The following is a 23,310-nucleotide window of genomic DNA, read 5'->3' as shown; positions in this document are numbered from 1 at the left end:
ACACTCTTACCGCCCTGAGAAGAGGGTCCTCCACTTATTGCAATTAAATAGTTCATATTTCATCCTCAACTGTCACAAACATGGATTCGGCAGCGTAGTAGATTCAGCAAATATCCTCCTGAGAATGCACTTGTCCGCCAATTAATAATTTAATTGTGATGGTATTTAACTATATTCTTTTCTTCATAGCGCTGATCGAGTCCTGATCAAGGAAAAGCAACGTTACGCTACCCCGCTTGCATTGGAGTCTGCTGAGAGACTGTACTGTCGACTCGTCTGACGCTGAAGACAAGCGGTATTTGTCTTACTTTTGTTTATTCCTTTCAGCCCTGGCGTTGGCATGGTTTTTCATTTTAGAGTTTCCCTTAACGACCCTGTTTCTTCCAGAAATTATTGCTTTTACTATCTCTCTGAACTCTGATGGCATTAAGGTCTCTGAACTGTCGACTGGCTTCAGCGTCTCTATCTCCGCAGTTGGGCGAACGTTATAACAGCTAATCTCGATCAACACAAAGATGGGTCCAGCTGAGCGAGAAAGTGACTGACCTTGGTTCTGAGATTCATTTGTCGACAGGGACAAGCTATAGGCAAAGGTATTTACTCTGAGTGGATATTATTGAAGCAATGAGGCAGATAATCTCTTCCGATAAGGCCAGTCTCCTCTTTAGGAACAGGTATCATAGAAACAAAGCATCATGGAAACATCGAAAACCTGCAGCACAATACAGGATATTGGGCCTACAATGCCGTGCGATCATGTACTTACTTTAGAAATTACCTTGGGTTACCCATAGCTGCAACCGCTCATCGCAAGCAGTCATAGTCAGGTCTCTACGATTTCCACTATCACGATCGCCGTCCACGAACTAACTGCGGAAAGCCAGCGTCAGGTGACAGCCATTAGCGTTCTCGCCAACGCAATTCAGCAGCCTCTGGTCGCGTCAGTCCCCACTCTCAGCATCTCGCTGATCCTCATTTTTACAGTTCTGCTTGTCTTCTACTAACAACCCCGATCCTGCCCCGGACAAGAGCTGTCACCCACCTCCGGATAACCTTTGGACTCCCGCGTCCTTACAGTTTTCCACCACCAGGCAAATACTTCAGTGATATCGATTGCTGCAGCAATTATAAAACCCATTGCGAGATGACATTCCAAGCTTGGCCTGCAGGTGCGCGAGAACTGGAGTACATGATCAATCTTCCAGATGGATCTCCTTACAGTCAGTTTAGCGCATTACGGGAGCAAGGATACGCTGCAGCCAAGTCGTTCCGACATGTAGTTGCAGATTTCAACAGGGATTTTGACCTTCCAATACGATGTCAGGAGTCTGCCCAACGATCCTTTGACCTGCGCCAAGACAGACGAACGGTGAGAGCCTGTGAAGTCAGGTTCTGCACGATGGCAGTAGAGACGAGTTGTAATGAGCGATTCAGTGTGGACGGAATGCAGGAGTGCCGCAGGGAAAGAATGCTCAAACTTCCTACTCGCCGTCTGAATATCGGCTTTCCTTGCCCTCTCGCCCAACCTCGCCAACCAGCAGCCACTCCATGCAGGGTGCAAGTTGGGCTCATTCGTCTGTTTCAGCAGGAAAAGGTTCCTGCCCTCAATTGTGGAGATAAGGGACACTTCTGGGCGGTGTGTCCCAAGTGCCCTTAAAAGAGGATACGCGTCATTAGGAAGGGATATCCTGATGGGTTGGTTCTCTCTTTAGTCAGTCTCCCCTAATTGGGAAATGCTCGCTGCTTCTTGGTCGTGGAGAGACGTAACGTAACGTTTTTTACTCCGCATGTATGTGAAGGATGTAAGAAATGCTGTCAGTTCAATTCAATTCCCTTAACAGCAGGGCTCTGCAGAGAGTGGTGCGGGCAACCCAGCGCATCATTAGCTGCAAATTTCCCATGATTCAGGACATTTACAAGGACATGTGTGCCAAAAGGCCCGAAGGATCACTGAGGACCCAAATCAAATCAATAACAATCCATTCCAGCTGCTACAGTCCGGGAAATGGTACCGCAGCATAAAAACCAGAACCAACAATCTCTGGTTCATTTACTTCCACCAGCCCATCAAACTGATTAAATCACGCTGATTTGAGTGTATTTCTATGTTACATGGACTGTTCTATTTATTTTTAATAAATTGTTACAAATTACTCCGATTGCACGTTCCACATTTAGACGGAAACTTAACGTAAAGATTTTTTTTCTCCTCATGTATGTGTAGGATGTAAGAGATAAATAAAGCTAGTTCAAGGTGCATCTGTCTTGCTCAAAGATGGAGAGTTCCGACTCTGGAATTAATAGGCAAGATCAACGTTAAGACGCAAGTTGGTCGACTTCTGAGTGGCAGCTACCTTTCCAACCAACCCCTCCAACTTGTGCTCGAAGGTAACCATTACAAAGAAATCTTATTCTATTTGTTTGATTCGCCTGAAATGCTACTGGTACATGGTCTCCACTAGAAAAGAGCCGACAGTTCCAGAGAGGCCCAAACTATTTACCGTGAAACAGGTACGATGCCTCATGGGAATTGCAAACTTTCATAGTCGGTTACCCCGGTATTTCGACTCTATCACGGCTCCAAATAATGTACTCACAAAGAAGTTCTTGGGCGGATTCGATTAAACGGACGGTGCCGAACAAGAATGCTTGTAGTTAAAATGACTTTCCACCACTGGCCCATTGCTGCAGCACCCAGAGCTATCACAGCCATTCATTGTCGAGTGGGAGGCATCGGATGTCGCCACTTTAGCTGTCCACTCTCAGCGCTCATCTGTGGATAGCCAGTTAATCCCTTTGCCTTTCTTTCCCTTCACTCCGACCGAGAGGAATTACGATGTTGGGAACCAGAAACTTATGGCTTTCCAGGAGTCCCTTGAGGAATGGCGAGACTGGATGAAGGGGCAGAGCATCAATTCTTGGTCTGGACAGATCAGAAAAACCTCTCATATATTTAGGATGCTGAGAAACTCAACGCTCGTCAAGCCTGGTGGGCTTTCCTCTTCACACGTTTCAAATTCATCCTCACAAATTCACTTTTGAAAAGCTTTCTGCTATTTTTACGAGCCACAGCCAGCCTGTTGTCTGGTTATCACCCCAAATCCGATGACCAAACTGAGAAAGTGAACCAGGAGTTGGAGACAACCCGGCCCTGGCATTGCTTTTCCAACCCCACGTGCTAGAGCTCACAATTGGTTTGGCCAGAGATCGCCCGCAATAACATCCGGTCGTCTTCCAGAAGTATTTCTCCCTTCAAATGCCAGAAGGGATTCCAGCCCCCGCTCTTCCCCGATGAGGAATTTGACGCAGGTTTTCCTGCTGCTGAACATGAGCCAGGGATTCTCTGCTGCGCGCCTTCAAACAACATTCCCAGCAAACTGATCGCCCCCGCCAAAAGGCAAGGCCATTCAATACGAGAGAGGACGTCTGGTTAGCATCAAGGAATATTCCACTGAAATTCGAGAGGCGAAAATCGGCCCTGCGCTAGGAGGGACCGTTTGTGGTGGAAAAAGCTGTTAACAATGTGTCGTTTAGATTGCGATTACCAGCATTACTGAAGATGCACCCAGTATTCCTTGTGTTCCAGCTCAAGCCGGCTACTATCTCTCTCTTGACGCCAGTCATTCCAACTTCACTCACTTCCATTTCCTCCTGTCTATATGTGCGGCGAGACCACGAATTCGGCAGCGCAGCAGATACGGCATCTGCGCTCGTGAATATGCGCGTGTCAGCTGATTGTTATGTCATTGTGATAGAATTCAACTCCATTCTTTTCGTCGTACAACTTGTCCAGAGCTGAGATGAGCAAGGCAACGTTTGTTGTTGCCTGCTTACAGTCCGGCTTGCCTGAGAAATTGGGTTGTCGATTTGCATGACTCTGAAGACTAACAGTGTTCGTTTTACTTTCAGTAATTCTTTTCAGCCGCAGCGTTAGCATCGCTTTCCATGTGAGAGATTTTGATGACGGCCTTGTTTGGCCTCATGTTTATTGTTTTATTTTCCCTCTAACATGTGTCGCTCTAATGTCTATGAACTATCGACACGTTTCAAAGACTCTCGCTTCGTACTTGGGCCATATCCGAACCAAGGGACGCATCTCAACATCTTTCGTAAAATATATAGTTGTAACCAACCCAGTATTACGTCTCTGAAACAGTGCCCGCTCAATATTCGTGTGAGTGTAATCCCACCAGACTTTCCGTTTTCCTCTTTAACTAAATGCCGGACCTGAAACATAACTAAGGTTATACTGTGATACGCAATAATGGTAGCTTATTTTTTATATTTTATATTTTGCAAAAACGAACTGTACCAGTGTACGATATGAGGCACCCAAACGTTTGTCCACACAAAACAGATTATCCGGTCCCGCCAATAATACAAATTTGAGTTGTCCATGTCCCCTATGTTGAACCTCATTAACCTCGTATGATATCAAAAGGTGTTTGCGATTATCGTGCGTTGACCGACTGTGGATATCACTGCCGTGTTGTTTCTGGAGTAAAACCTACAGTGCTCCAAGTTATGGTTAATTCCATTGCAGCCAAGTGCATTATTCACTTCTGTTGGGTTGAAGTAAACCTTTGGTTTAAAGTGTTTAAACCTTGGGGTTAAAGTGCTTAAACCTTGGGTTTGAACAGTTTACGTCAACCTTCCCAGAGTACTTTCAGCTCTCGGGTATTCACACAGGCACGGTGCCAATTGCTTATTAGGTTTCATCTCGCACTCTAATTTGTCTCCACTTCTGCATGTCCTTCGCTTTTTTCCCCTTCTGTCTTCCAAATTCCCCAATCTGCACGTACCCGGTCCCGTTCCAATATCTTGCCTGCAAACATATTAGCTTTCTTATCGCCATTCAGGATCACTTGGAGGAAGCTTTCTCCATTATCTATCCATTATTTATTTACCGTCACCTATGCTACCCTTGGTTCTGCTCTGCTCCTTGTGTACTGACGAGAAACAATCTCCAAAAACAAACTAAATTAATATATATTTGATCATTATCCTTACTTTTTTGTTCATGCGTACTGCTTTATCGGATCTCCTCTGCCTACACCTTATTGTTATTGCATTAGTGTCTCTTGACTTAGTTGCTATCTAATCCCGGCACACGTGCGGTTTTGCAATACAGTGATGATTATCTGCGGGTAATGCAGGATCTTTAATACCCTTTTCAACTTTATCTCAACGCTGCAGAATCTGTGAGTATTGGCCAAATTATCTTAATTTGACGATCAGGCAGCAGCGAATTAAATCTGTTTTCAAGCGTCGTAGGAATTAATTTTCAACTGCACTTGAAAACAGACCAAGATTTAAAGCGACCTTTTATTTGTAATTTAGAAGTCAAATTGTTTTCGAAAGAAAATCAAACTCAAAATTGCTATGCCAAAAGACTGGAGAAACATGTTTTATGTTCTCTAAAAAGAAAGCAGCTTTATTCGCTGAGAAATATACTCTTTGGGATTGTTCTCCCAGATATTCCAAGCTTACAAAGCATAAATTTCAGATTCTCAGTTTAACTGTCCAGCAATTTCCCAAAATGCGGAAACTCTCTGAAATGTGGGGATCTGATTTCCGGAACAGCGATGCAGAGTTTTCCATCACCTTCAACTGGATTCCACATGGCCAGATCGGTTCCTGCAGAGTCTGTTTCAGCTATAGAAAGCGGTCCTGAGGTAGTGTTGGGAACGTCAAAGTCTGGTTAAACTACGGAAAGCAGTGCTGGAGTAGTGTTCGGAATGCTCGCGTGTGGTTATACTGCGAAAGGCAGTATTGGGTAGTGTTGGGCACGGCAGAGTCTGGTTAACCTACGGCAAGCAGTCCTGGGGTCGTACTGGAGACGTCAGGCTCTACACCTTATGCTGTGATCGAAAACGAATTACCCTCTTGCTCTGAGTAAGGGATGCTATCTCGTAATCTTCGTGCGTGCAGAGACTTTTGTTCACCCCATTGTTACTCTCTCTGTCGTGATTAATGTGATGCCTTTGAGTGTGGAAGACTTCCTGGTACGTATATGTGAGCGAGTGACTCCTACCTCCCAGTGTATGGAAGGCTGTCTATCCAGGCGTGATTTCCCGTTTTCTTTCCGCTCAATTCTCCTGGACCTGTGGCTCCTCCTTCTCACCTGTGTGCATCCGATACCATCACTGAGCAATGTAAGGGGACGCCACTTCTTGTTCTGTGATAGGCCACATTGTCGTCAGGGTTCGGAGAAAAGTGCCCCGGTTACTCGCTCTATCAGAGTCCAACAAGAAGCATTTTGGGAAGTGTATATCAGAGAGTTATTGAATTTATTTTTTGCTCTTCGATAGGCGATTAAGGTGGATGGGAGGTTGCTCCTTAACTTTCTTATACACTTGACATTCGTCCAGATTTCTTTGTTTGGTTCACAATGGGTTCCATGAAATTTTCTGTTCAGAATCCAAAAACTAGTGACTACAGACTTTAAAGCATTTCTTTCTGAGTTAAGGAATTAATATAATTACAATGCCACCAATAAGCCATATGAATTGACAACGCTACGCCAGCTTAAAACCATTAACTCATTGTCATTCGTTTTTTTTTTAAATGACAACACACATTAGTGTAACAGCAGGCACGGAAGGAACCGAGTACTACGCAGGACTTGACGACCTGTTCTGCCTTATATGCTTCATGGTCAATGACAGAATAAAACGGCAGGGAGACATTATTAGCGTCTTCAGCTCTTCTCTGAATTTAGTTTGTGTCACTGCATAAATACAGGTGCTTGTGCAGGAACTGAGCCGCGTGAGTAGACGTCCGGCTTCAGAAACTAGACATGCGGTTGAGTAATAGTCGCGATCAGGACGCTTGCTGAAACCGACGATAAAATGATTCACAGCTGCTGTCATACTGAGCAATATAAAAATTCCGAAAACACTAAAAAGTAAAATTATGGATTTTCTTCTGTTTTCCATTCCCGGATGACGAAAAATTTCACTCCTTGTGACTGCGAAATCCCTTTCGGGATTTACTGGCTACCAGGATATGTTTAACTGTCAACACATTAAATAGAAACATTAGACCAAAGGCGCACACGGTATCTAAGAAAACTTTAAATTGGATGAACACGACAGATGCTGGCGATCTCATGACATTCAGACTATAGTCAATACCCCATGAAATGTTGCCAATTCTTCGGAAAGTTGAAGTACAAAGAGATAGAGGATGTTCTGCAAGGAAACCAGGATCAGAATTACCCCTGCAAGGATCCTTACAGTTTTTCACTCTGTAGTACTTTGTTTTAAACTTCTGACAACACATGGCAACATATCGGTCAAAGGTGAAGGTGACTGTATACCACTTCAACACATTCAGATACGACATGGTGACAAGGAAGCTTGTGTATTGTATGAAGGTATGTGATGGACGTGGAAATAAAATGTCATGCAGAACGAAGTGGATGACGATGACGGATAAATGATGATTGGCAATCGGTTCGCTGTAAAAATAATGAACACACGTCATAAAGGACTGAGGGTGCCCTGACCACAGAATGCGTAACCCAGTCACTCCAGTTAGGCCCGTACAGACCAATGATGGCTAGCGGCGTCACAACATTCAACACAGATAACCCCCTGAACAATTATTTCTAGGACAAATGTATAATAATATATTTGAGTGAGACAACACACAAAATTCAGAGTGGATCGCGGCGAGCTCTTAGATTTGCTGGAGGGAGCCACGTGAATGTATTCCGGGCGGCGAGGTAAAGGAAATAATAATTACACCGAAATACAATATTTAATTTGTTTCATTAATTTACAGAACGTGGACATTCAAGGCAAGATCTTTTTTGTTGTTTTTTTTTAAATTTTTCCAGCTGATCTGAGAGGTAATAAAAGGAACGAGGCGCACTGCTGAAAGAGAATTCAATGAAAATCAGACTGGTAAGGAAGGGTTTTCGCTTTCATTGCACAATAATGATCAGAAAGGTACCTGAAATACCACTGGTCTGTTTAACTTCACAAGTACTGATATTGAAGGCTTTTATACCCCAAAACAATAATAAAGTGTTACGTACCCCGTAACTGGGTCACTTACCAGCAAAGATAGAGAGGTCCGTTGAAGTCTGATGGTACTATTTTTATCAGTATTGATTGATAGAAATACACAAAAATAATATCAATGCAAACATACAGATAATATACGTCGTCAATACTAAATCTAAAAGCGCGGGTATAATAATAATCAATAAGAAATAGCTCTATCGTTGTCTAGGGGATAATGTATTGTCCGATGGAAATATAAAAGTCACTTCAGTTCATTCAGGCTGCAGCTTTTGGTTGCAGAGAGAGACGGTTTTTTAGAACTTGCCCGTTTTCCTTTTTATGATGTCGATCCTTCGAAAGGTGGTCGGTGGTGATCTCTTCTTTAGCTAAGCCGTCTTCCGTGGTAAGGCCTCAATCCCGGGCAACGGGAAATGTCAATCAGGTTGGAATGATGCCACCCCTCAACCAGCCCACTTTTGGTCATTCCCTGAGGGCTTCAAATAAATAGTACAGTACTCAATACACAATTCCGTCTCCAAGACACAATGGCCGTTTCCCGTGGCTTTGTATCGCTGAGGGGCCAGGACATTCCAAAGCCCCTGGGGATTCTGCGTCTCTCTCTCTCAGTTCCTGGGTCTCCTGACCTGAATTAATAGCGATCTTGCGATTCTCAAAAAGGAGGGGGCTACTTTGTACCCTTTGGCCCCTCAGAGTTGGGGCACAGGCGTAACAAAAGAAATTCAGATATCTTTGGTTTCCAATATTTTGTCCATGTTGTGTGCAGAATGTAACTGTGTTTCCGGAGATGTCCCATCCCATTGTATTTGAAGCCATTTGGTGAAACAGCGGACCACAGAGCTCCTGGTCGCTCTTTATCTCCAAATGTCACAGTGTGCATGTTACATGACTCGTACAGCCTCGAATGCAATAAATTGTTTACAATAAATCTGCTCAGGGTTTGACGGCAATTCACTAAAGCTCCATGACTGAATGATCTAACACGAGGATATTTGTAGATGCTGGAAATTCAAACAACACACATAAAATGCTGGTGGAACATTTTGTGTGTGTTGTTACTGAATGATCTGTTGTCTGCAACAGAGGTGAGGACATCCCTTCTTCACAGATCGGGCTGTTGTACCCACGCTCTGCACAGACCGATGTTGCTGCACCTCGCACCTCTCCCTGCAGAATTTAACATTTTAATTTGCGGCACATTACGATGCATAATCTGGACCCACTGCAAAATAGAAAAACAACGAGTTGCGGAATGGTCAGAAACTGTTAGAGAATGCGTAATTTTAACTTAATGGGCAAAGCAAACACCTCTAGTATCCGGTAGTAAACTTCTTTTGACTGTAGAATCGGGGCTCGACTCATCCTTACATTTGGTTTTGATTCTGTCGGGTAGTTCACATCAGAATACAAATGAGATCTGGAAAACTTTTCCCATTTTATAGAAAGCCAGAATTCTCAGGGGGAAATAAGAAGTTGGGTACAACTGTTGTTAATTACAGTCACTTAACAAACAAGAGGGTATGTTCCGCTCCTCTGCGACTGTGTAAAAAATGCGTCGATAAAGCATCTCTAACAAGAATCACAATGATTCACATTCCTCAACAGATTGTACCTCTGTACGAATTTTTGTCGAATTTGTCATGATCGCCTCGCATCCAGTGGTGTCAGATTCTTCCCTATCTAAATACGTCTATTTCCTCACTTTCCTACATGTGAAGACAGCGAGTCTTCCAAGCGTTCTCATCACCCTTACCACCTCCTTCCCAAATTTCAGCAGAGACGCGTCAAACAAGTCTTCGGTCTTCAATTTTAACACTGCTTCTCTCACCACAGCAGCTGTCTAACCTCAGGAAATTGCAACAATCCTGTTTTCATTTCCGATTCGCAGAATGATATGTGTGTTTGTCTGTATATAATTTTGTTTTCAATGTAAGCATTCAGTCTATACTCAAACATAACCATTTGTTTGGACGTGAAGGGGATGATGGAAAGATGTCAGTGTGGCCGAGCGGTCGAAGGCGCCAGATTCAGGGAATGAAAGTCCTTCTTACAGATGCGAGTGTTCTGGGCTCCATCTGGGGGCGTGGGTTCGAATCCCATTCCTGACATCCTTTGTCTTAAAGTATTCTATCGAGGTGATGTTATTACTGCGAAGCCAACGTGGTTTGTTTATGTGGATTAGAAGAACATTAGACATGAATGATTATGTGTTTGTGACGGCTCATCGCTGCAAAACAGAACATCGTATATCGGATTCTTGGTGCTGGATTTCTTCAGAGACAATTCCTGGTGAAGGATCATTGAAACGCCGAATGCTTACTCTTTTCTACAGATATTACCTGGCCTGCAGAGGTCCACTAGGCATACTCAACTATTCCATATAGAATAACTTTCAAAGTGATATCATTGGTTGTCGGATTGTTTAATAGATGGGCACAAGAGTGTAAATTATCACGTTTTGATGAAAAGTCTGAAGGTCGATGGGTAGTAACTTTCCCTGAACCTGGTTGTACGAGTCCTGATGCTCTTGTATCTTCTATCTGATTGCAGCAGCGAAAAGAAAACATGCCCTGGCTGATGAGGACCTGTGACTTTGGATGCTGTTTTCCAATGACAGCTTTTTATGTAGATTTGATTAATGTTTGTGAGTGCTTTACCAGTGATAGACTGGGCCGGATCCACTGACTTTTTAAAGATTTCCCTTCAAATGTTTTGCGACTTACGTACCAGGTCGTGATGCAGGTAGACAATACACATTTTTAGAAGTATTGTCACGTATAAACTGATATGCTATAAACTAGTAGTGTTTATTAGTAAACTACGCAATACTGTGCTATAAATGCAAATATATCAAACAGGTTAGCAATTACCGTTTGTGTGTGTGTGTGTGTGTGTGTGTGTGTGTGTGTGTGTGTGTGTGTGTGTGTGTGTGTGTGTGTGTGTGTGTGTGTGTGTGTGTGTGTTTGTGTGTAAACAGGAACAAAACTAGGCTCTTTCAAACCTACGGGTAAATGGGTACAGTCTTACGATGATGGAGAGATTTCAGTTCAGTTCCAGCTAGTTAGTTGTGAAAACATTGGAGAAAGAGAGAGGTGATACGTGAGCTGATGCCGTCGATCTTCCCATTGCCGTCCGAAATCCTCTTGTGGTCACCAACTATGACCATGATACGTACGACCGTTCTTCAGTGGTGGAATTATCATCCAGGCAAGGATGGACACACAAATAATTCCCCATCGGTCGCACCGTTTCACACTGTGAGCCGCTGATCGATTTCCCCGAACCGATCCTCCCAAAAACCCACCTTCATGTGGGTGCAACAAAGCTCGTTCAGTGTCCTAAACTCTGTGTCTCGTGCTGTGTCTGTCTGTGTAACAGCGGACTGGCTTTTTAACTCCACATGTTGGACTCCAGCTGTCCATCAACCTGCTGCGCCCTCCTCTTTCTGTAGGAACTTTAACAAGCAGGCAAGTGACCTCCTCGTTGTCGATTTCATCTTCTAAAGTTTCAGCTTTTTTGCAATACTCAACAGCTCCTGAGGTTGGCTCCTCCAAAAAAATATCAACATCCATTTCTGCAGTTTTTCCACACTACCAAATCAAATAAGGGAGTTTCCCCAATCAATTCAACCAAGCCCCCACACAATTTTGCTCAAATCCCTGACGCAGGCACTGATTTTGTCAGGGACCAGGGAGCAGTTAAAGAAAACGTGTATGTTTTTAATCGTACGTATCGTCTAATTCAAATAACATCTCGGTAAATACTTAATAAACTCTCCAATGCCTCGTCATACTTTGTATGACAGAGGGGCTGAACTGTACACATTATCTGTTCAATGCTGTGTTGCTGTTTGTTATATTTTCGCACATGATTGGTAAACTGAGAAAATGCAACGTGTCTACTTTCATTTCAAATCCCTGGATAATGTGTGTGTTTGCATGTACACTCTCTCACCAAAGCAGTCACTCACCCAATTCTGAAATACAGCTGTTTAGGTCCGATGTGAAGAGAGTACTGCAGTGCTATCAGGGTGTGCGAATGCTCCAACTCGCCAGACTGAAGGCGAGAAAGTCTCTTCATAGTAAACGCGAGTGTTCTGGTGTTCACCTCGAGGCGTGGTTTCGATTCATACTCCTGACAAATACAATAGTTTACACGTGAGGTCTTTATAATTCAGTCACAGTGTCAGCTTCTCAACCGTGGTAATTGTTTGAACAGAATTACGTTGGTCCCATTCAGACACGTTTTGGTCGCTATATTGCAACGGAATTTTATGTTGTCGTTCTGAGGCGTACGTCTGCTGCAGAGCTCAGTAACGTTCGCATAACACCTTTCTGTCCATAGGGATTCCGGATTGCTCCTTCAGGACTGGAGTATATTCACTCGGTGTGGCTTAAGACGGCCACTTTTTGTTTTGAAACGAAGATGTTTTAACACATTATCATAGAGTCGTACAAAGGAAAATAACCTTCGCCCAATTCTTTCAAAGTAGAATGTAAATTTGTAGTACTATATATCACACAACAAATTGTTTAAGGGCAAACGAAATAATAATTACAATAATGTGTAATAATGTATAATTGTAATATTGGTAATCTGTAATAATCTGTAATTGTAATAATGTGTATAACACAATAAACCGTGTAAGGGCAAACAAAATGATAATGATAATAGCAAACTTAATTGTTATTTCATCTAATAATCCCGGTCGACTCACGAACCCCACTAGAGTTTGTTTCGATTTAAATCCCCTCTTACAGACAACCAAGCGAAATATACCTTAACAGAGGATCGAATGTCGTCGATTCGAAATTATTCACGCTTTTATCAGTAAAGCTGAAAGCTTAAAACCGAGAGAAAAACTATTTTCTAAAGTTATAAAATAAAATGTGGACAAATAAGCGTATGAGATTGAACATAAAGAAAGCTACAATTGAGGTAGCACAATATAAAACAGAACACCAGGAATCAATAAAACTGATGGAAGGAAACTTTAACTTTATATGTGAATGACCTGCATGTTGGAATTGATGCTTTTGTGGAAAGAGTTGAGGACTATACGTAGATAGTGGGACATGCAGGAAATCTGGAGGAAGCAGAGAGGCTACAACAGGACTTAAACAGATTAGGAGACTGGGCAAAGTGGCAGTCTGAACACATTGTCAGGAAATGGATGGTCCTGCACTACGGCAGAAGATATACTATCGAAGGCTACTTTCTAAATCTCGAGAAAATTTGCAAACCTGATTTGTAAAGGGACTCAAGATCTTTCATGAAGGTTAATTTGTAGATTGCGAAGCTGTTGAGGAAGGCAAATGCAAGTTTAGCGAACATTTCGAGAGGAATCGGATATATTGGCATGGATGGATTGTTGAGGCTTTAGGATTCACTGATAAAGCCATATCTTGAGTATTGTGAGCAGTTTGGAGCCCCTTGTCTTAGAAAGGATGTGTTGATATTGGACAGAGTTCAAAGGCGGTTCAGAAAATTATTCCAGGGTTGAAAGACATGTCATAGAAACATAGAAACATAGAATATATGTGCAGGAGTAGGCCATTCGGACCAACAAGCCTGCACCGCCATTCAGTATGATCATGGCTGATCATCCAACTCAGAACCCTATACCTGCCTTCTCTCCATACCCCCTGATCCCTTTAGCCACAAGGGGCATATCTAACTCCCTCTTAAATATAGCCAATGAACTGGCCTCAACTGTTTCCTGTGGCAGAGTATTCCACAGATTCACCACTCTCTGTGTGAAGAAGTTTTTCATCATCTCGGTCCTAAAAGGCTTCCCCTTTATCCTTAAACTGTGTCCTCTCGTTCTGGACTTCTCCAACATCACGAACAATCTTCCTGCATCTAGCCTGTCCAATTTCTTTAGAATTTTATACGCTTTAATAAGATCCCCCCCATCAATCTTCTAAATTCCAGCGAGTATAAGCCCAGTCGATCCAGTCTATCTTCATATGAAATTCTTGCCATCCCAGGAATCAATCTGGTGAACCTTCTTTGTACTCCCTCTATGGCAAAAATGTCTTTCCTCAGATTAGGGGACCAAAACTGCATTCAAGACTCCAGGTGTGGTCTCACCAAGGCCTTGTACAACTGCAGTAGAACCTCCCTGCTCCTGTACTCGAATCCTCTTGCTATGAATACAAACATACCATTTGCCTTTTTCACCGCCTGCTGTACCTGCATGCCCACTTTCAATGACTGGTGTACACTGACACCCATGTCTCGTTGTTACTCCCCATTTCCTAATGGGCCACCATTCAGATAATAATCTGTTTTCCTGTTCTTGTAACCAAAGTGGATAACCTCATATTTATCCACATTAAATTGCATCTGCCATGAATTTGCCCACTCACCTAACCTACCCCAAGTCACCCTGCATCCTCTTAGCATCCTCCTCGTCGCTAACACTGCCGCCCAGCTTTGTGTCCTCCACAAACTAGGATATGCTGCATTTATTTCCCGCTTCTAAATCATTAATATATATTGTAAACAATTGGTGATCCAGCATGAACCTTCCGGTACCATACGAGTCACTGCCTGCCATACTGAAAAGGTCCTGTTTATTTCCACTCTTTGCTTCCTGTCTGCCAACCAATTCACTGTCCACATCAATACCATATCCCCAATACCGTGTGCTTTAAGTTTGCACACTAATCTCCTGTGTGGAACCTTGTCAAAAGCCTTTTGAAATCCAAATGTAGCACATCCACTGGTTCTCCCCTGTCCACACTATTAGTTACATCCTCAAAAAATTCCAAGATTCGTCAGACATGATTTTCCTTTCACAAATCCATGCTGACTTTGTCCGATGATTGCACTGCTTTCCAAATGTCCTATTATCACAACTTTGATAACAGACTCTATCATTTTCCCCACCACCGACGTCAGGCTAACAGATCTAAAATTCCTGGTTTCTCTCTCCCTCCTTCTTTAAAAAATGGGGTTACGCTAGCCACCCTCCAATCCTCAGGAACTAATCCAGAATCTAAAGTGTTTTGAAAAATTATCACTAATGCATTCACTATTTCTTGGGCTACTTCCTTTAGCACCCTGGGATGCAGACCATCTGGCCCTGGAGATTTATCTGTCTTTAATCCCTTCAATTTAGCTAACACCACTTCCTTACTAACATGTATTTCCCTTAGTTCCTCCATCTCACTGGACCTTCAGTCCCCTACTATTTCCGGAAGATGAATTATGTCCTCCTTAGTGAAGACAGGACCAAAGTAGTTCTTCAATTGCTCTGTCATGTCCTTGTTCCCCATGATCAATTCATCTGTTTCTGACGGTAAGGGACCTACATTTGTCTTAACCAATCTTTTTCTTTTCACATATCTATAAAAGCTTTTATAGTCAGTTTTTATGTTCCCTGCCAGCTTTCCCTCATAGCCTTTTTTCCCTTTCCTAATTAAGTCCTTTGTCCTCCTCTGCTAGACTCTGAATTTCTCCCCGTCCTCAGGTGTGTGTTTTTTCTGGCTAATGTGTATGTTTCTTCTTTGGACAAAATACTATCCCTAATTTACCTTGTCAGCCACGGGTGCACTACCTTCCCTGGTTTATTCTTTTGCCAAACTTGGATGAACAATTGCTGTAGTTCATCCATGCGATCTTTAAATGTTTGCCATTGCATATCCTACTTCAACCCTTTAAGTATCATTTGCCAGTCTGTCTTAGCTAATTCACATCTCATACCTTCAAAGTTACCCTTCTTTAAGTTCAGAACCTTTGTTTCTGAATTAGCTATGTTATTCTCCATCTTAAAGAAGAATTCCACCATATTATGGTCACTCTTACCCACGGGGCCTTGCACGACAAGATTGCTAACTAAACCTTCTTCATTGCTCAATACCCAGTCTAGAATGGCCTGCTCTCTAGTTGGTTCCTCGACATGTTGGTTCAGAAAACCATCCCGCATACTTTCCAAGAAATCCTCTTCCTTAGAATCCTTACCAATTGTGATTCACCCAATCTATATGCAGATTGAAGTCACCCATTATAACTGTTGTTTATTGCACGCATTTCTAAGTTCCCGTTTAATGCCATCCCCAATATCACTATGACTGTTAGGTGGCCTGTACACAACTCCCACCAGCGTTTCCTGCCCCTTAGATTTGTAAATACATTAGCTTCCATGGAATTTCGGGGATGGAGGGAGAGGAGAGGTTTGTTTAGGGGTAAGATATAAAAGCAAAATGAATGAAAATGTAATCAATTATGTATTCTGTATTGTGTCACTCTTTCAATAAAATTGTTTTAAAAAAGAGGTTGCTCCAGCAATATTCCTTGTAACAATATTTATTCCCCTTCAGTGTAAACAATCGTCCTTGCAGCAGTCCCAACTATCCTGGAAGAGAGCCCAAATGAGTGTTCCTGATGCCATCCCTAATGCGCCAGATTGTTAGCCATACATCTAACAGTACCAACTTGCCATCACTTTCCTCACATCATGTGGCACCTGAAGTAATCCTGAAATCAGCTCCCCAGAGTTCCTACATCTTAAATTTCTGCTCTACTCTCTAAATTCTCTTTGCAGGGACTTGTCTCCTGTTGTTAGTTCTAATGATGACCATGACCTCTCGCTGCTCACCCTGCTCTTTCAGAATCGGCTGTACCTTCTCAGAGACATCCTTAGCCCTGGCGTGATGGCGAAAACGCACCACTCTGCAATCTCAGTCATTTCCACAGATACTCCTGTCTATGCACCCACCTCACCATCCCCCCTCCGCTTCAAAGTTTGCTCCTTGTGATTCTTATCCTTCCAGCCCTCTACATTCATGTGTTTTCTGGTAGCCTCTTTGTAATAAAAATTGTTTTAAAATTCAGTCATTGTATTCTTTTTGTGATCATTTCAGGGTAATTACATATACATTCACAAAAGAAAAGGAGCCTGCACACTATTGTTGAACTCGTACGATTTTAATACAGAGAACAAAAAAATTTCTACAGTAGTAGTAGTGGGACCTAATTCAAAATAATACTTATCATCCACTAATCAAGCCGATCTCAGAGATGGAGGAGAAACAAAGATCCGACAATGTCACACAGCCCGTTCTCTCTCTCTCGCCGTCTCCCTCATAATATCTCGTTCGCTTCATTATCTCTCTCTTCCTCTCTCTCTCTCTCTATCTCTTTCTCTGTCTCTCTCACACGCGGTCTCCCTCACGGGCTCTCTCATCAACTCCCTCATGCGCTTCCCCTCCTGCCCCTTTTCTGGTGCTCAGTCCTTCACAATGTCTCATTCCCTCATGCTATATCTCTCTCTCCCTCCCCCGTCTCCTTCTGTCTCCCTCGCGATGTCTTATTCGCTATCTCCCCCTCGTGATATTTCCTGGTGTGGCCCTCCCTCGTGCTCATTATCGCTCACGTCCTCTCCCTCGCCCTCACTCTATCGTCATCTCCATCGAACCCTCTCACTCGCGCCGACTCCCTTGCGCCTTGTTTCTAACGAAGTCTCATTCGCCCACGCACTCACTCCACGATTTCTCATTCGCTCTTACTATCTTTCTATTCCTCCGGGCTCTCTCTCTTACTCTGCCGCTCCCTCGTGATGTTTCCGTCTGTCGCTCTCCCTCGTGCTCAAATCGCTTGCATCTTCTCACTCTCGCCGTCTCCCTCACGCTCACTCTAGCGTCATCTCCATCGCACCCTCTCCTACGGATTGTCTCCCTCGTGCCCTCAGCACTGACACCTGCTCGCGCTCACTTTCTGTATATTTATATCTCTCACCGACCGAAAGGTGAACGATACGGTAATTTGTCTATCGTTGTAAAAAAGTGAAAGTTCTCTTACAAGAAGATGCTTCAAGGTGGCAGTGAGAAAGAGAACCTACAGGTTGAGAAGGGTGAGGAAAAAAGAGGGTGAAAGAAATGTCGGGTAATGGCGGGAATAGGAGTGCTTGATACAGAAGAAACTTTACTCAAAGATCAAGCAGTTTTTTTCAGAACCGGGAAGCAAGGGAAACAGGTTCGCCTCAAGGTTCAATTTAACAGGGTGGGACGTGAGGTGCAAAGGGGATTTCTCTGGGATGGTGATGCCGGGATCGACTGTGAACAGCTGTTTTGCAACTCTAAGACAACACACACAAATTGGAAAATAGTAAACAGTTGACAGGAATTTAATGAAGTGTCTCGGCCCGTGACGTCGACTGTTTTACTCTTTGCCGTAGATACTGCCTGGCCTGCTGAGTTCCTTCAGTATTTTGTGTGAGGAAGTAAGCAATCAGCCGATGTTTAGGGCCGAGACCCTTCATCAGGACCTGATTTGTGTCTGCTGTTTTGTATTTCGATCATCTGCTCTGCTGTTTTGTATTTCGATCATCTGCTGATTTTCTCGTGTCTGTTATGTAAATCTGCTCATCAGATTACTTCCATTTATCCACAAGTCGGGGTATACAATAGCGAACATGAAGACAAATGAATTTCAATAATTCATAGCATTTATTTCTCATTTTTCATGAGTTTCAAAATCCGATTAATTGGGTATTTCACCGCATTCATTAGTTCCTCTCGGAACTTACTCTGAGTAACGGCGTAAATACACGTGTTGGTGCAGGAACTGAGACTCTGCAGCATTCCCGCTGTTTCTCCTGTGATGTAACGGGGATCCGTGACAGAATAAACAAAATTCATTGATATCCGTATATACATGAAAAATACCACAAAAGTTCCCCACAACAATATAAAACTACCGGTTATGCTGAAGAGCAAAACGATGGATTTGCGCCGGTTCTCCATCTCCCTGTCCTTGTCATTCTCTCCACTCTTTTGTCCCCGGAGCCCCCTGCGGGCTCGACTGGCCACTAGAATCCGCCTGACAGTCAGAATATTGAACAGCAAAATCAGAAAGAATGGGACACAAGGGGTTAAAATGAGGTCAAACATGTCAAATGCCGCCCATAAAGGAGAGTTTTTGACGCTCGCTGTAAGAGCACAATACCAGGGAACACCATCAATTATTTCTCCAGGCTCGTATATAAAGCCCCAGGGAACACCCTCCAAACAGACCAGAACACTCACGGTCCCGATAACCACAGCCGCCGTTCTCTCGGTGCAATATTTTGTTTTCAGCTTCTCACAGCCAATAGCCACAAATCGATCGACGGTGAAAGCGACAGTCAGCCAGACTGAGGCCGCAGTGCTCGCAGAAAGAAACCACCTGACGACACTGCACACAGGAGTAATGAACAGGAATGATTGGGAAAAATAAATTTTAGCAGTGTACCTCAGCAGCGGATTCGAGATAACGACCAGGAGATCGGCTGCTGACATTCCCATCAGGTAGCGAGTGACACATTTGGTGAGACCGCACTTTCCTCGGAACAGGATAACAATCGCCGCCAAGTTCGCTGGAAGAGAGACAGGGAACAGCGAGTTGAGAAAATACTGAGCAGATGCCAATGCAACAGTGTGAGGGGATCTTGTTATATTTACACTTCATTGTTGCATTTAGCGGTGGGAGCGTCGAGAGAGGGCGCAGTGCTGGCGGAGACAGACAAGGAGTTTACAGGGTTAAATGAACTCAAGATGAGCTGATGACCGAAATGTGAAGTGGCAGCGGAAAGCTAAAACTGAGTAACTGCCTCCTCAGAGTCAATGTTGGATGTAACATTTTCTACCAGCGCCTTCCGCGTCTCCTCTTGATGAAATGAGTATATCCGGACGCTGATGACATGATTCTTCCATTAGACAATTATCAACTATCTTGGCGATCCCTGTCAGCGACAGAACAGCCGGAGGCCGAAACAAAAGCAGGAAATGCTGGAAGTACTCATCCATGTAAAACAAAATATGTGAGAAAGCAGTTAAAGTATCATTCATCAGACCTGTTCTTAGAGACACCCGTGACACGAGTGTTAACTGGCTTCTCTTTCTATAGAGGCTGCTTGGGGTTTAGTGTTTCCAGCATTCTCCGGATTTGTTTCCTATTCCAGCATTTGCCACCTCAATGGCGTTTTAACAAAACATTGATTGATTCCAACAGATACAGCGCAGTCTACCATACATCTCACAGACAGACATGACGCCTCCCATTGTATCCATCACCGCGAAGAAGGGGGAGGAATTCAATGTCCAGCAGCAAACTCGGTGCCGCAGTAAAATGTCTCTAACAGTGACAGATGTGGATATTATAAAATACATTTCACAGTATTGATAACTATGAAGCACCACGTCTGTTGTGTTAATGGACTCAGCAACGATTTTATTGTGTTGTCCATCAGCTGCTTTATATTCTGTCATACCGCACACATTTTATTAAAAAAATCACAGCAGTTTCGTCTTACGACACGGATCTCCTCGCATTTGCTGGTGCTACACCAATCGATTGTGGCACCTAACTCATGCAACCGCTCAAAGACAAAGCAAACAATCAATTAGTATGATCTCGGCGAGCTAGACAAACACAATATCTGTAAATGCGGTGCAAGCTGCTACAAGACCAAAAGCACAGTGACCAGAACATCCCATTATTGATCACAATCCTCTGGAAGAACGCTGCTTGACCAGCTCAGTCCCACAGAAATTCGTTGAATTCCTGCAGTGGTTTGTTTTTAGATCGAAATCCCTGCAACTATAGTCCCCATGTTTCCATTCCATCCCGGAAATACGGAATACCGGTATTGGAATGTGACAGTTTAAACCAGCGAAAGAAAGAATCATTACATTAGAATTAAACTTCAGCATCCTCCCACGGCAGCAGGCACTGCGGCTTACCCGGAATTCCAAAGGCAGACATAAAAGGATAGTAAACTTCACGTATTCTCCAGATGACTGGATACACCATTTCAGTGTGAATCTGTGATTTCTGTTGCTACTGCATTCACGGCTCCCGCAGACAGCTGATGCATTCAAAGCGGCCCTCATTTATACAGAAGATCTGTCTCCAGAGATAGGTTTATACATCTCACTAATTTTCTTAGTTACAGTTCATTGAACAAACACTTTAATTAAACACCATTCCTTCTCATGTAAATATTGAGGCGATTGAAGACAAATACATCAAAATTATTTGTTTTTTTCTTAGCAGAGTCTCTGGTGCAAATAGGCTGGTAGATTTAATTACAGATACTGAGCGTTGTCACGGAGCAACTAGATTTACAGACTTCATCTTTTTATTGGCTAATAATTCATCTCTGGAGACGAGCGACATTGTCCGATCCCTTCCTCTGCCCCTGCAGTTTCCCATGTTTAACTGTCCTCCAGTCCCTCAGCTTCTCCCTGATGACACTCACACACACAAAGACACACACGGGCGCGCGCGCACGCACGCATAAACAAACATACAGAAACAATTGTACAATTATTAGTGTGACTGTCCTGTTATACATATTCTTTGGAGCGTAGTAGGTTGAGGGGGGACGTGAGAGAGGTACTGAACATTATAAGGGGGATAGATAGAGCGGACGTGGATAGGCTTTTTTCCATTGAGAGTAGGGTAGATTCAAACAAGAGGACATGAGTTGAGAGTTAAGGGGCAAAAGTTTAGGTGTAGCACAAGGGGGGACTTCTTAGAGAGTGTTAGCTGTGTAGAACGAGCTTCCAGTAGAAGTGGTAGAGGCAGGTTCGATTTTGTCATTAAAAAAATGGATTGGTATATGGACAGGAAAGGAATGGAGAGTTATGGGCTGAGTGCAGGTAGTTGGTTTAGGTGAGAGTAAGTGTTCAGCACGGACTAGAAGGGCCGAGATGGCTTGTTTCCGTGCAGTAATTGTTATATGGTTATATCATAGCAGCACACAGAAAATGCTGGTGTGACGCAGCAGGCCAAGCAGCAACTATAGGAAGAAGTACAGTCGACGTTTTGTGTCGAGACTCGTCTTTTGGACCAGTCTCGATCCGAAACGTCGATTGTACTTTTTCCTACAGATGCTGCCTGGGCTGCTGCGTACCATCAGCATGTTGTGGGTGTTGCTTGAATTTTCTGCATCTGCAGATTTTCTCGTGTTTCCATTCTCATAGACCACATCTGAGTAATGTGGATGAAGAGAAGTTACTGCGCCTTAAGAACGTATCAGCCCCCAACACTTTGTTCCGACTCTTGAGTATTACAACCAGGGCTTTTAGTTTATTTAACAGAGTTTTTTTTTGTAGTGAATCTTATGTTCTTGTTTTGTGCATTAGAGACCTAAAATAAAGGAAATTGTAGAACATGAAAAACTAAAAAAATCATAAACCAAGATGTAAGCAGTTCAAAAGTATGCGTATCCTTTGCTCAGAACATGTGAGAGTCACCTCTCGCAGCTATTAGACAGACAGACAGACAGACATACTTTATTGATCCCGAGGGAAATTGGGTTTTGTTACAGTCGCACCAACCAAGAATAGTGAAGAAATATAGCAATATAAAACCATAAATAATTAAATAATAATTAGTTAATCATACCAAGTGGAATTAAGTCCAGGACCAGCCTATTGGCACAGGTTGTCTGACACTCCGAGGCAGGAGTTGTAAAGTTTGATGGCCACAGGTGGGAATGACTTCCTATGACGCTCAGTGTTACATCTAGGTGGAATGAGTTACATCTTGGCTGAATGTACTCCTGTACCTAACTAGTACATTATGGAGTGGATGGGAGTCATTGTCCAAGATGGCATGCAACTTGGACAGCATCCTCTTTACAGTAGTTATTTTGGATACATCTCTATTAACTTTGCAGAAGACTTTGTCAGAAGGCCTTTGACAAAGAGCCGCTGAGCCAGATAATATCCCATGGAATTACAGAGGAGATAAGAGCATGAGTGGAGTATTGGTTCATCAGCAGAAAACAAAGAGTGAGGCTAAGGGGATCGTATTCTGGCTGGCTGCAGAGGACTGGTGATGACTGGAAGAATTGGATCAGCTCATGGTTGAATGGCAGAGCAGATTTGATGGGCCGAATGTCCTACCTGCGCTCGTATATCCTATGATCTTAAGGACATGCCCATCCCTCATTTCACAACGGCTCAAGCTGTGCCAGGTTAGTTGGGAGGCGCCAGTGTCCGGCAATCCTGAGGTCTTGCCAGAGATGTTCAATTGTGTTAAGTTCGGGCCTCTGACTGGGTATTTCATGGGCATCAATCTACAGTAATTACAACAATGCACAAGAGAATGAAAGACAGACAGGACTCAAGAAAGACAGCACATGAACAATGATAAAGGCTAGAAACCACCTGATTACAAGAAAAAAAATGAAATATTATTAATAAATAAATAATCAATAAAGGTCGAGAACGTGAAATAATGAGCCTTGAAAGTGAATCTATGGGTTGTGGGTACAGTTCGGTGC

The 23,310-nt window shown here is 43.3% G+C and overlaps 1 non-coding gene across 1 annotated transcript; it reads left to right on the top strand.

Annotated features, from left to right (window-relative positions):
* Positions 1-10,024: 10,024 nt before the first annotated feature.
* trnal-cag (transfer RNA leucine (anticodon CAG)) lies at positions 10,025-10,138 on the top strand. The gene is made up of 2 exons: positions 10,025-10,062; positions 10,104-10,138. It is a non-coding gene; the product is annotated as a tRNA-Leu (tRNA).
* Positions 10,139-23,310: the final 13,172 nt, after the last annotated feature.

The sequence above is a fragment of the Hemitrygon akajei genome, chromosome 1, assembly GCF_048418815.1.
Source record: "Hemitrygon akajei chromosome 1, sHemAka1.3, whole genome shotgun sequence".
Classification (NCBI taxonomy): Eukaryota; Metazoa; Chordata; class Chondrichthyes; order Myliobatiformes; family Dasyatidae; genus Hemitrygon; species Hemitrygon akajei.
This window is presented reverse-complemented; position numbering and strand designations above follow the sequence as displayed.